Raw genomic sequence first — 12,841 nt, 5'->3', positions numbered from 1 at the left:
TGCCTCAGGCTATAGAGCTGGTCAAACTTCTGTGGCCAGAGAGGCCACAGGGAATCTCTACTGATATTTTGCCAAATGGACATGTAACGAAGCTACCTTTCGAAAATTATGTTTCTGCCCATAGCCTAGCACAGCTCTCAGGCCTGACGAGAGAAGCCTTGGGGACCCGTAACTGACCAAATGTACAGGGAATAAGCACTTGATGGAGTGCTCCGCCCCCAAAGGGACATCTGTGTCACCCCTTCCAAGGCCCAGGAAACAGTGCAGGAGAGGGAGTCAAAGGACCGTGGAAGCCAAAAGTGGGGAGGAGTCTGTGGGAGCATCTTCAGGACAGGAAATGGCTGACGCAATCACAAACACATACATAGGAGCTCCGATTGCCTGCATAGGACCTGAAAAGAAAGAGGGAGGGAGGGAGGGAGGTAGGTAGGGAGGGAGGGAGGGAGAGAGGGAGGGAGGGAGGGAGGGAGGGAGGGAGGGAGGGAGGGAGGGAGGGAAGGAGGGAGGATGGATGGATATGAGTGTAGGAATGGGCCCATTGGGAAGAAGTAGATTGGTGGGAATGAGAAGGGAAAAGGTACCTGGGGATGAATGTTACGCATAAGTGTATAATATTGCCAAACAAAGAATAATAATACCATGATAATGAGGACCACGTTTCTCCATTTGGGGAACATACCACATCCAAGCCACAGTAGTGGCTTTTGATAAAACAAACAGACAGACAGACAGACAAAATTCTAGTTTCAATCCTGCCCATGAAACAGCTTGGACAGATGGAAGGTGTGCTCTTGGGAACTAGTTCACAGGTCAGAAAGTAGCTCCAGTGCTGACATAAGCATTCAGAGACTGTTTGTGCCTGGAGTCCCCAGAAGGCGGCTTCAGGAAACACGGGCGCGGAGAAAGTGGCTGGGTGGGTTATTAAGTGTCGCCTTTCAGCATCAGACCACCCTACATACTCAGCGAGGCTCTCAGAAACACATCTCTCCTTTGCCAGCCTTCTCCTTCGGTTCCTTCTCCCTGAGGCGCGGCTCCAGGTGGTAGGAGGAGGGAGACGCCCTTGCCCCTTCCAGTCTACTTGCTGTTCCCTGAGGGTCACCATAACACAGTGGTTCTTCACTCTGCTCCTCTGCGGCTGCCTTCCGGTTTCTCACTTTTCTCCAGTATATTGTATTCCATTGACGATGAACAGCTTCCTCTTCTAGCCCCTTACCCAAAGCTCAGCTCCAGCCTCCTGGGACCCCCTTGCGGTCTCACATGCCCTCACAACACCCACTTTCCTTTATTTCTTTGGTCCTAAAGATGATGGAGGCCTCATGAATTAATAGTTATACTTTCTTGAAAAAACGCTTCGTGAAGTAATAGTTACTACTTTCTTGAAAAACTGACTGCAGGATTGCCTTCTTAGCTCCCTGTTACCTGTCTATCTAGCCCATTTCTTACAAAAAATCCCTTCTCTTAAATTAGCTTTGATCCCCAGCTGATAGAATCAGTGGCACCATGGTGGTCCCAGGTGGTCTGGGAATGGCGTCCCAAATGCCATGCTCAGCAGCGGCTCGCCAGCCCACGATGAAGCGTTAGTAATCTGTGTCAGGCAGTGACATCATGATTAATCACACCGTCCCCTGTGGCTGATGGTGATGAAGTGCCTGGAGCAAGTAGCCCACTGGACCAGGTGGCTGCTGCAGTTGACTGTTACAACGGTAATAGTGATGTCTAGGAGAGGCACGAGATAGGTAGTTCTAACTCTGTTCACATTTGGTAGGAAAAAAATATAAGCTCAAACCTACACACACTGTAGAAGTCAGATGTGACAAGTCTCACATGTTTCCACTCCTCATCTCCACTGCTACTGGCCTCTTTTCTCACATGTGATTTTGTAGCAACTTCCCAGGCCCAGTTTACCCAGTTTATAATCCATTTTTATACAGCGGCCAAAGGACCTTAAAAAGCCAAACACGCCTGTGCTCGAGACCTCCAGTGATGTCCTGCTGCATTTCCAATAAAAGTTAACCCCTTTGACCTCGTCTCAAGCTGTTTCCCTCTTCTCTATAGTCCTGTCTGCCTAGCTGTCTCTGCCCTGGGGATCCCTTATAATAGAATTCTCTTTTCTTAGGGCTCGTATCCTCTTCTGTGCGTGACTGCTTCTCACCATTCTTACATATATAAATATTATCTGTATACTTACTCGTCTATCCTCACAGAACTGCATTCCATTAAGACAGATGTGTCTTTATCTTAGTCACCGTATTCTTAGGCCCCTGTACCAATTCCTGTCACCTTAGTCCATGATTGGTGTCATATTTGACTTCAGCTGACAACTTGCTGCAGACCTGTGTCACCTGGGAAGAGGAAATCTCAAATGAAGGATTGCCCAGATCAGATTGGCCCACAGCCATGTTTGGGGGTGGGGGCGTTTTCTTAGTTGTTAATTAATGTAGGAGGGTACATCCCACTGTGGGCGGCGCCACCCCTAGGCAGAAAGGGCCTGGGCTGTGTAAGAAAGGTAGCCGAGCAAACAATGTTTCTCCATGGCCTCTGCCTCAAAGCGCCTGTCTTGAGTGCCTTCCTCCCTAAGTGGCTTTTGGTCATAGTATTTATCACAGAAAAACAAACAAACAAACAAAAACAAAAAAAAGCTAGAGCAACCAGTAATAGTGAATGAAGAATCCTGGGAAATAATTATCCTTTCATTAACTTTTAGTTCCAGTTAGGACACTTTAAGCATACAGAAGGTAAAATGCCCAGATACCCGGCCAACCTCATTTAACGTATTTTGACATGTTGCCCTACTTAAGTCATATTGCACTTTCTTAAGAAATGAAATGTAAAATAAAATTCTCCATTTCACCTAAATTCAGAATTATTAGTACAAATCATATACATTCCCTCCTAGTATTTTTTACGTTTTTAAAATTTATTATTTGTGTGTATGAGTGTTTTGTCTGGGTGGGTGGATGTGCACTATGCACAAGCCTGGTGCCTGAGCCGTTCAGAAGAGGGCACCAGATGCCCTCGGGCCTGGAGTCACAGGGGGCTGTGAGCCACCGTGTGGGTGCTGGGAACCAAGCCCTTGCCATTTGCAATAGCAAAAAGTGCTCTTAGCCCCTGAGCCAACTCTCTGGCCTCCTCCTGGAGTTCAGTAACTCTAGGATCCGTCTGATCTTCCTGCCTCCACCTCCACCGCTCCTATCTTGTGTGGCACTGGGCATTGACCCCAGGGCTGCGTGCATGCTAGGCAAGCGCTCTGCACCGAGCTGCATTTCCAGCCCCTGAATTACTTTCAGTCTTAGTACAGAGGTGCTACTCTTTCCCCGGTTTATCAATTTCACCGATCTTTGAGAAGAACCATCATCCTGTTTCATTTATTTTCTCTTCGTTTTCCATGTTCTGTTTCATTGATTTGTCTGTTATTATTTCTTTGTACTTATTTTTATTTACTTGCTTCGCATTTTTTGTCTTCAAATGGCTATTTTAACCACTGATTTTAATCTTTTCATTTTTCTCCATTTCTTTCAGAAGCATTATATATATATATATATATATATATATATATATATATATATATATATATATATCTGTTAATTGGCTTTTCTTCACTTGACAAAGGTACCTTAAAAAATTGACTTAAGGGAGGAAAGCTTTATATTTGCCTCACAGTTTAAGCCTTCCATCCGTGGCCACGTGGTCATGAAGAATCAGAGCATCATGTCAGGGAACATGGCGAAGCCTTAGCAAGGATGGCAAGGAAGCAGGGTGAGGTACTCGAGACAGGCTATACCATTCCCAGGCATGCTTCTCCCCTACCCAGGAGGGTGGTTCACCTCCTGGTTCCCACCACCTCCTGATCCATTCAGTTGCTGTAAGCGTAGAGCAATCCACAGATGACATCAGAGACCAATGATGCAATCGCTTCCCCAAAGCCTGGCCATAAAATGTCGCTGTCCTGAGCCCCAAGCCTTCTTCATCTGATGAGTCTTTGAGGGACATTTCAGACTCAAGTGCTGCCTTACCCACATGCCACAGGTTTTCATATAGTGTATTTTCATGTCATTTAATTCAAGAGACCTTGTACTTCTCTATATGTTTTCTTCTTTGACCCATAGGTTCTTGTGAAATGTCTTGTTGAGGGCTAAGGGTGTTGCTTACCTAGCATGTTCAAAGCCCTGGGTTCAGCCCCCTTACCACATCTGCAATATACTTGTAATGTGTTCTGTATTTTAAAATAGCAAGTATTTTTCTTCTGAATTTGGGAAATCTTATGTTAAAATTTTTGACTCTGAATTTTATTTTATTTTGTGACTTAAAAATGAGTGTAGCCGGGCAGCAGTGGTGCACACCTTTAATCCCAGTACTCCAGAGGCAGAGCCAGGCGGATCTCTGTGAGGCCAGCCTGGTCTACAGAGAGAGATCCAGGAAAGGCACCAAAACTACATGGAGAAACCCTGTTTCGAAAAACCAAAAAAAGAAAAGTATAAACTTCTGTTTCTGAACATTGTTTAGAAACGCATCTGACATGGTAGTGTGTGCCTGTAATCCCAGCCCTTGGAAGGCTTGAGGCAAGAGGATGGGGAATTCAAGGTCATCCTGGGCTGCGTGAACTCAACAGTTCTTACTTTCACAATGAAGTTTTCATGTATTAAATCTTTGTATTACCCATGATCCTGTTTCTAAATTCTCTTCCTCATCCCATCGATCTAGAGTTTCAAAGCCAGCCATGTGCTTTTCGTGTGGATTGCTTTGTGACTCATTCTGGTATCTTCTATGACAAGTTCTTTCTTATTCTCTGCGTTAGTCTCTGATATGAATTCCAGAGTTTTCTATGTAATAAAATATGCTGTTAAATTACCTAAATGTATTAAATATGTAAATTAACTTGAAAAATTATGATGTTTGCAATATTTTATTTTTCCATAAAAATGTTTATAGTGTCATTTTTCTTGGGTTGATGCTAGGTTTCCAAGTAGATAGTCAATACAAATGTGTTAATACACTTATAGTTGTCATCATTACAAGTGAAATCTAGCTTCAAAGTGAAAATTTAACAGTTGTTACAGAAAAATATTTTTTTTTTACTTTTAGAATATATTTTCTGCTTCTGAATTCTGAAGTTCCTAAAATTCTATGTAGATCAGTATTTCTGGGCAGTCACTAGGGACTGTATCACACAGCCAACCGACAAATCATTGGTGATCTTCCTTTGTGTTGATTTCCCTGATTTGGTTTCCCTGCTGATCACAATGGCAAAGACCTCCTCACAGTTTAGCAAATAAAACTCGGGATAAAGAGTGTCTGCCATCCTAGACACTTAGGAGGCCAAAGCAGGAAGGTCAAAAGTTCATGTCCTGCCTGGGCTTCAAAACAAGTTCAAGGTCAGCGGAGGCGACCAACGGGACCCTGTCTCAGAGTACATAGTGAAGAAGGGGCTGCAGATCTGGCTCGGTGGGAGAGTTAGTGACCTAATTCGATGAGGCCCTGTGATCAGTCCCCGGGGCTGGGAATGAAGGATGGTCCGTGCTTGGCTGCTCCACCGCTACTACCTGCCTGCATGGAGAGTGGCACTGGCGTTTTATTTCACCAGGTTTGTTTCCTTTGCTTCTCAGAAATTGAAAGTCTGGAATGTGTGTCTTATTCCCCCCCCTCCCCCCCCCCCCCGCCCCGCTTCCTTCCCTCCCCACCCCCTACCCCCGTGTGAAAGCCGAAGTTTGACGTGGGAATATCTTTCTCAATCACATCTCGACCTTGTGTCATGAGGCAGTCTCTCGCAGAACCTTACAGATTCAGACAGACTGGCTAGCCGGCAGGCCCCCAGGATCTCCCTGTCCCCATCCCACAGTGTTGGGATTATAGGCACACTGGCTTTTTAACATGGGTGCTGGGATCTGAACTCAGGTCCTCAGCAGTCGCTTTACCCACTGGACCCTCTCTCCAGCCCCAAAGTTCCTTTTAGTCCTTTTAACATGCCAGTGACTGTTACAAGCACTCGTGAGACATACTAAGAACAGACTGCCTGCTTCGTGCGGAGAGCATGTTTCCACTGTGGTGACTTTCCATTTTGAAACACACTCCTTTTTTAATCTTTTGTTCCAAACTTTGAAAGATTTCCCGTTTGAGTGGCTCTCAGGACCGGGTGCCCCGAAGCTCTTGCAGACTTTGCGTTCTCCCATATCAGCTCCATCTCAAACCTTCTCATTCTCCTTTGCCTTTGTTCTGTCTTTCTTGAATTCTGTTTTTCTAATTAAACCACCAAATCAGTCATAACTGTAATCTCCAGAAGGTTCCAGGAACATAGTTCATTTCCTCACCCTTGCTCCCCACTCTGATTTATAGCTGTCTATGTAGTATTAATTAAGACAGATTTCATAATGAAATTCCTCTCATTATGATATCACTGCTCCTGGTAAACTCAAGTCTTGCTAACGGGCTCTTTTCTTAAGCACGATCCCGCATCTGTGAGGGAAAAACATAATTAAGACCTCTAATGGAAAGTTTTCCAATGCACACTTGCTACGTCATTTTCAAGCACTGTTTTGCAATGTTTTGTGCTTTCTTTTCCCTCCCCTGGGTTATGAGAATGCTTCCCTGTGCTGTGTTTTGGAGCTCTGGGGAGGACATGTAATGTGATGTAGGGATTGCCAAGTTCAGGGCCCAGATCTTTGTGACTCACTCGCCCCAGAATTCTGCATGGCTATGGAAAAAGCTTTGGGGATGACTGCTTAATAAAATGATCCTAACTCCAGATTTATGCCCCCATCCCCACTTCAGCTCAGAATGGCCAAGAAGTTGGGGGTGGGGTTTAAGGGTCCCCCCTCATCTCTAGCACCACAGGCAGACATGGACACAGCTTTCCGATGGCCGGCACTATCCTACAACCTAGCTTTTCTTTCTATGTAAAGTGGGACGGAGATGGATTTTTGACTTGGGTCTTAGGCTCTCTGAAAGGCCAGAGTTTGTATCTGGGAAGTGCTGTTGTTAGTATTTTACTCTTTTTTGGAAGGGCCCGCCACCTAGCTCCCAAATAAATCACACATGGAGGCTTACACTTAATTATGAATGCCCAGCCGCTTGGCTTAGTTTCTAGCCAGCTTTCCTTGACTTTAAATCATCCTGTCTACCTTTGGCCTCTGGGCTTTTCCTGTTCTACTTCCGTAAATCTTACTCCATGGCTTGCTGGTTGTGTAACTGGGAGACTGGCCCCCGATGTCCTCCCCTTCTCTGGCCCCTCCTCTGGCTGCTAGCTCCTCTTTCTTTCTCCCAGATTTCTCCTTCTATTTATCCTCTTTTTTTGAACTATTTTATTCATTACTGTTGTGTGTGTGAGTTTATGATATTTGTGTAAATACAGGTATACATGTCATGGCATGCGTGTGGAGGTCAGAGGACAATGTTCAGGGGTCAGTTGTCTCGTACCATGTGAGTCGCAGGGAGTGAACTCAGGTCATCAGATTTGATGACGAGCACATTTACCCATCTCACCTTAGCCCTAAAATATTTTTTTCTTAGTGAGCACCTCATTTTCTCTCTGTCCTTTTCTGAATTTCCCTAGCTCCCGTGTGAAGTTGTTGGTTTGGATTTCAAAGGTCACATGACACGAGGTGGCATGATGATTTGCAGGGCACAGGTCACCTGCTTCTTGATTATCTCCAAAGAGGAAAGGATAATTCTTTTTTTGAACTTGACGGAAGAGCGCTGGGACCTGGTTTCCTGTCCTAGTTGGGAAAGTAGCTTTGTGCTTCTGAGACCAGCTTCATTTGTAAACTGCAGAGTGGGCTGGGCTATCCTCCAAGGTCCCTTGAAGAAAATGACCGTGAGTCATTTTCCCGGGAGAGAGCTGGGATTTGGAAGCACAACACGCAGGTTAGCGGAGGCCTTTCTCCCAGGATACCAGACCTCGGGTGCTGGTAGGTGTGAAGCCCTGGACACAGCTCCCCTTTGGGGAGTGGAAGGGTGGGCACAATGAAGCAGGGGACAGTCTGATCTCAGGGCATCTCTGATCCAGAGCGCATAGCACTGAACACAGGCTCTCCGTTGTTTTCATGCCTGCCGTTTGGCTCGGGATTCTTGGAAGCAGTCTCGCTGTTTTTTCTCTCTCCCCCAGAACCTGTCTTCAGTGAAACCTCCTGTACCTGTTACTAACGACTCCCAGTGAGTCATGTAGTCTGTGGAGGAAACTACTGCCACAGAAGGATGTGCACAGCAGTCCCAAGACAGCATCCCTCCTCTGTCAAATGTTCCCAGAGAAGTTCTGTCCGAGCCTCTGTTCTTTCATCCCGTCTTCATAAGCTCGTATCATGTAAGGCCGCTGAGTGATAACTGCCTTCTCCTTTGTTGTCCATCACTCTCAGGATGATTTCACCAAATACCAGTGTTCCCTCGGCTGTCGCCTGTAGACACTGGCCTCACAAAATGGGAAGAGGTGTTCGTGTGCGTGTACTGTGGTACCAAGTGCACCTTAGGAAATATTCTGGAACTAGGGAAAAGTCTGAAGAAAGAACAAAACATTTCTGCCCAACCAAAGTGATGACTGTTCACATTTTGGTTCTTTCTTTTTTTGTGTGTGTCCAAGTTTTCTCTTGTTAAAATGAGCTAGAGGAGCTTTGTGCACTGTGCCTTTCAATCAATGTCGGCTTTGCTCTATAAATAGCCCGACAATAAGCATATGTTTCTGTATTTTCTGATTATTTTCACAGAAGTTTCTAGATGTTGACATACAGCATTAGAGAGCTGGGCTTACTTCATCATCGTTGTGGTTCTGGCGGGTCTTGTCCGGTGGCCTGATTAATGGATCCCACTGCCCTAGCCCCACGGCGTGTGCCTTTCCCTGTCCTCTTACTGTCGATTGGACCTGATTTATTTTCAGATCTTTGCTAACTTGATGGGAAAACATCACTTCACTTTTGTGTTTTATTTTACTGATTACGGATAATATTAAAAGTTTTCACATGCCTACTAGCTCTTTCTTGTTTCTCTAAAGTGTCTATTTGTATCTTCTGCCCATTTTATCTCCCTTAGAATATTTACGGGTCTATTTTTTTTTAATTTTCATTAATTCTTTGAGAATTTCATACAATGTGTCTTGATCGTATTCACCAACCCCCCACGCCTCCCAGGTCCACACTCCACCCCGCCCCCCACTTTGCGTCTTTTTTTTTTTTTCTTGGAGAGAGACTCTCTTACAGCAGATATCATGGTCCTCTGGCACTGACAGTCTTTTCATCCCCTGAGCCTTAACTGCAGACATTACAGTCAGATGATCTCTACATTTCGGCCAGTGTGGACCTCTGTAGTCGTCTCTGTTGGCTACAAAAAGAAGCTCCTTTGGTGAGGGGCGAGAGCTGCACTTCTCTGGAGATAGAAGGGTCAGTATGAAGAATTCGGTTAGATTAATTAATTAATTAATTAATTAAGAAGAAGAATTCGGTTAGAGATCACACGGGTTTGGGAAAGTGGCAGTGATAGGCTCTCCTCTAGGTTCCATGGCTCACCAGCCACAGCCGATTTTACAGCACTGGATGTCAATTTCCTCCGACTGAGTGGGTTTGAAGTCCACTTGGGTAGCTGTTGGTTATCCCCCAGTATATCAGTGCCACTACTGCCCCCTAGGAATGTCTTGCCACGCTGGTTATTTGTTATAGTTTGTAGATGATACAGCTGAACAGGACTATCAGCTCCTTTTCTCCCTTGGGAGACTGCACAGCTCCTTCCAATACTATGAGAGCTAGTCCTCAGGAAGGAGGCTTCCGGGCCAGATTCAGACCGGTTCCTCCAAGTCCCGTGTCCAAAGTCTGTGCTGTTGTGAGCAACAGGATCTCACTTCTGTCTGGGAGGAACTCAGAGCAACAACAGTAGCCTCAATTGTTCAGGGGTCTCTTGGGCTCCCCAACCAGCAGCTAGAAGGGAGGTTTCCCATGGCTCTGGGGTTTTTGTCAGTCTGTATTTGGGAGGAAGGAGCAGTGTGTGTGTGTGTGTGTGTGTGTGTGTGTACATACACATATATGTGTAGTATATGTAATTTGAAGTAACCGTGATATAATTCCCTGTGGCTTTTTAAAGCATCCTTAGTGCTACTTATCCCTCTCTTCCTTCCCGTTGCCCTCCCTCCCTCCCCCCCCCAGGTAAGTCCCTCCCACTGGTTTTTCCCATTTCCCCTTCATAGCCACTGTGCCTTCCGAGTCCCTTCTTCCTGTTTCTGTTTTCATTACAACTGGCTTTCGAGTTTATTGTTTTCATCTCATTTTCACAATGGCTTCTCGATGTGCAGATGTTTTACCTTTTTGGTTTTGTTACATCATTGCTCATTTTATTTTTATGTGTGTGAGTGTGTGGGCATACTTGTGGAAGTCAGTAGACAACTTGCAGGAATTAATTCTCTCCTTCCACCGTGTGGGTCCCAGGAACAGAACTCAGGTCATCGGGCTTGGCAGCAAGCCAAGCCATCTCACCAGGCCCGTGTTAACTTGGCGTTTGGTCAGATCTGTAGTTTTTTCTTTTGTAGTTTATTCTGCCATATTTATACTAAGGAAGTTTTTCTGGCCTTCAGACTAGGTTCCGATCCACTTGCTTTTTCTTGGTTGGTATGAATTTTAAAATTGTTTAGCACTTCCATATATTTGAAATTTATTTTGGTACATAGTGTGGGGTGAAGAGTTTCTAAGTGGTTGTGGCTGGCCAGTTTCCCATGATGTATGTGTGTGTGTGTGTGTGTGTGTGTGTGTGTGTGTGTGTGTGTGTGTGTGCATGTTATCTGTCTTATGTGCTTATGTGTGAGTTGGCTTTGTTTTTTTTATTTCTTTGTTTTTGTGTTGTTGTCCAAAGCCTGTGTTTTACATTCAGTTCTTTTACATATATGGATACCTGTCCAGGCTGTTTTGCCTCTTGCCCCTTTTCCTGCTCCAGAAACACACATATCCCACCCCATTTCTTAGGACAAACTCTAAACCTAATTCTTCTTTGTTTTCAGGTCGCTTTCAGCTCTGCTTGCTTGCTTACTTGTTTGTTTTCCCGATGAACGGTAGAATCATTTTTTTGTGACACTCCAAAACTCCTCTGGGGTTTTGATGAAAATTACATTCCACCTACAAATTAATTGGGAAGAATTTGGCATCTTTACAGCGTTCATGCCTCCCATCCAGGAACACATACTGCACGTCCCTTCACGATTTCCAATACCCCTTTATGTGTCTCGGTGGAATTTTGTAGTTTTCTTTCTGCAAGTTCAACACGTTTCTTATTAAGATATTCCCAGATTCTTTTATTTTGAGTTCTTTTAAAAAATGGAACCCGTTCCTTCTTTTGTGCAGATCACTGTGTATAATGTCACTTTGTCCTCGGTGTTTGCCAAGTACTGGCAGGTATATAACGGAAAAGTATCTTCCTTCCTTCCCCAGCTCATAAGCACTGAGCTTTGAAATGAACCAAGCTTAAATGTATTTTCTCTTTATAGATAGTAAAACTGAGGTCATGAGAGGTAAAGGGATTTTTAAGGATCATCTAACACGTTAGGTGAATGACTATGGATGAATGTTTCCAAATGGCTGTATTCTTTGCATCAAAGACTTGACAAACGTAAAATTATCCCAAACTATATTCACTCTCTCCCTTGTATCAGTTTGCTGTGTGGTTGTAACAAATTACCACAGCTTTGACGGCTTACAACAATGCCGACTTGTCATCCGTTGTGAATGAGTGATGGCACTGGTCGACGGCCACCAGGCCGCTACCGCTCAGTCAGTTCCGCTGGCTCCCCTTTCCCACACGTTCCTGACTTGCCTTGGTGTTCTATCCACAGCAAGCACAAGCTCTTTGTCCTGTTCCAAGGTCCATTACCAATACTCTGACCTCCAGTCACACATGGCCCTTCCCGGGATTGCCACCGGGTAGGGAAAGGCAGAGCAATACAGTCAGTGCGGAATGTCAGATCCCAGCTTCACAAGCCAGCAGCGAAGGTGTTCAGGTGAGCTGTCTGAACGGCATGAAATGGGCAGTGGTGGTGGGGAGCACACTGAGCCTGGGGTCCCCTCAGGGTTTACTGTTGGTCATCTTCTGAGCCAAAGCCATGACTCATACACCAGCGTGGTCTATAACAAAGGAATAGTTGAGTGGTCCACACTGTGGGCTGATGTGAACACATCCTGTGTGTCTTTGGTCTGGTTTGTTAAGTTCTTAATGTTCAATGTGTCCAACATATGGTGTTAGTAGTTTTTCATTTTACCATGTTCTGCTGTGTGTCTTGATAACTGTGGGAAAGTCCAGGCATTGAATTGCTCCCAATGTCTGGGGTTTGCTTATTTGTACAAAGTGCAGGGTCCTTTCACCTTGACAATGTTACCCAGGATGGAGTCACCCAGGGCAAGGCACAGCCTGCTCTGCACATCATCTGATAGTTCTCTGCGCATGTCTGTAAGGGCTTGTCTAGACTGGACTCATTGAGATCAGAAGACTTGCCCTGAATGTAACGGCCACTGTTCCGTGGGGTCCCAAAAGAGAGAGTGAATTGAGCAGCGGCCTGACTCTCTGCAGCCTGACTGTGGGTACCATCTGACAAGCTGCCTCAGGCTCCTGACACCACACCTGTCCCATCAGAAACCATGAGCCGAAATAAGCCGTTCTTTGAATGGCTTCCATCAGGTTCAGCAACAGCAACATGCATGGAAAGCTGTGTTTTTTCCCTCCCATCTACAGACTCTTCTATGCATCCATTCATGGAGTCAACACATCCTCATTAAACAGCACTGTGGACCAGCCAGCCGCTGGGCTGAGTCCTGGGCACAGCACCGTTCCTGCCCATTGAGTGCTCCGTAGGCGGAGGAGGAAGAACACTCACAACCACGGAGATGGGCCA

General features: G+C 45.4%; 1 protein-coding gene and 1 long non-coding RNA gene across 5 annotated transcripts in view; both read left to right on the top strand.

Moving 5' to 3' along the window:
- Positions 1–12,841, top strand: part of Efcab11 (EF-hand calcium binding domain 11) — a 163,590-nt gene that overhangs the window by 136,304 nt on the left and 14,445 nt on the right. The window lies entirely within an intron of this gene.
- LOC121822451 (uncharacterized) lies at positions 6,532–8,952 on the top strand. 2 transcript variants are annotated; one of them, XR_006063572.2, is made up of 3 exons: positions 6,532–7,901; positions 8,099–8,293; positions 8,691–8,952. It is a non-coding gene; the product is annotated as an uncharacterized LOC121822451 (long non-coding RNA). The 2 variants fall into 2 exon arrangements; XR_013044618.1 differs by having other exon boundaries at positions 8,099–8,952.

Source organism: Peromyscus maniculatus, chromosome 14 (genome assembly GCF_049852395.1).
Source record: "Peromyscus maniculatus bairdii isolate BWxNUB_F1_BW_parent chromosome 14, HU_Pman_BW_mat_3.1, whole genome shotgun sequence".
Taxonomy (NCBI): Eukaryota; Metazoa; Chordata; class Mammalia; order Rodentia; family Cricetidae; genus Peromyscus; species Peromyscus maniculatus.
The sequence above is the reverse complement of the archived record's forward strand: the minus strand, read 5'-3'. Positions and strand labels throughout refer to the sequence as shown.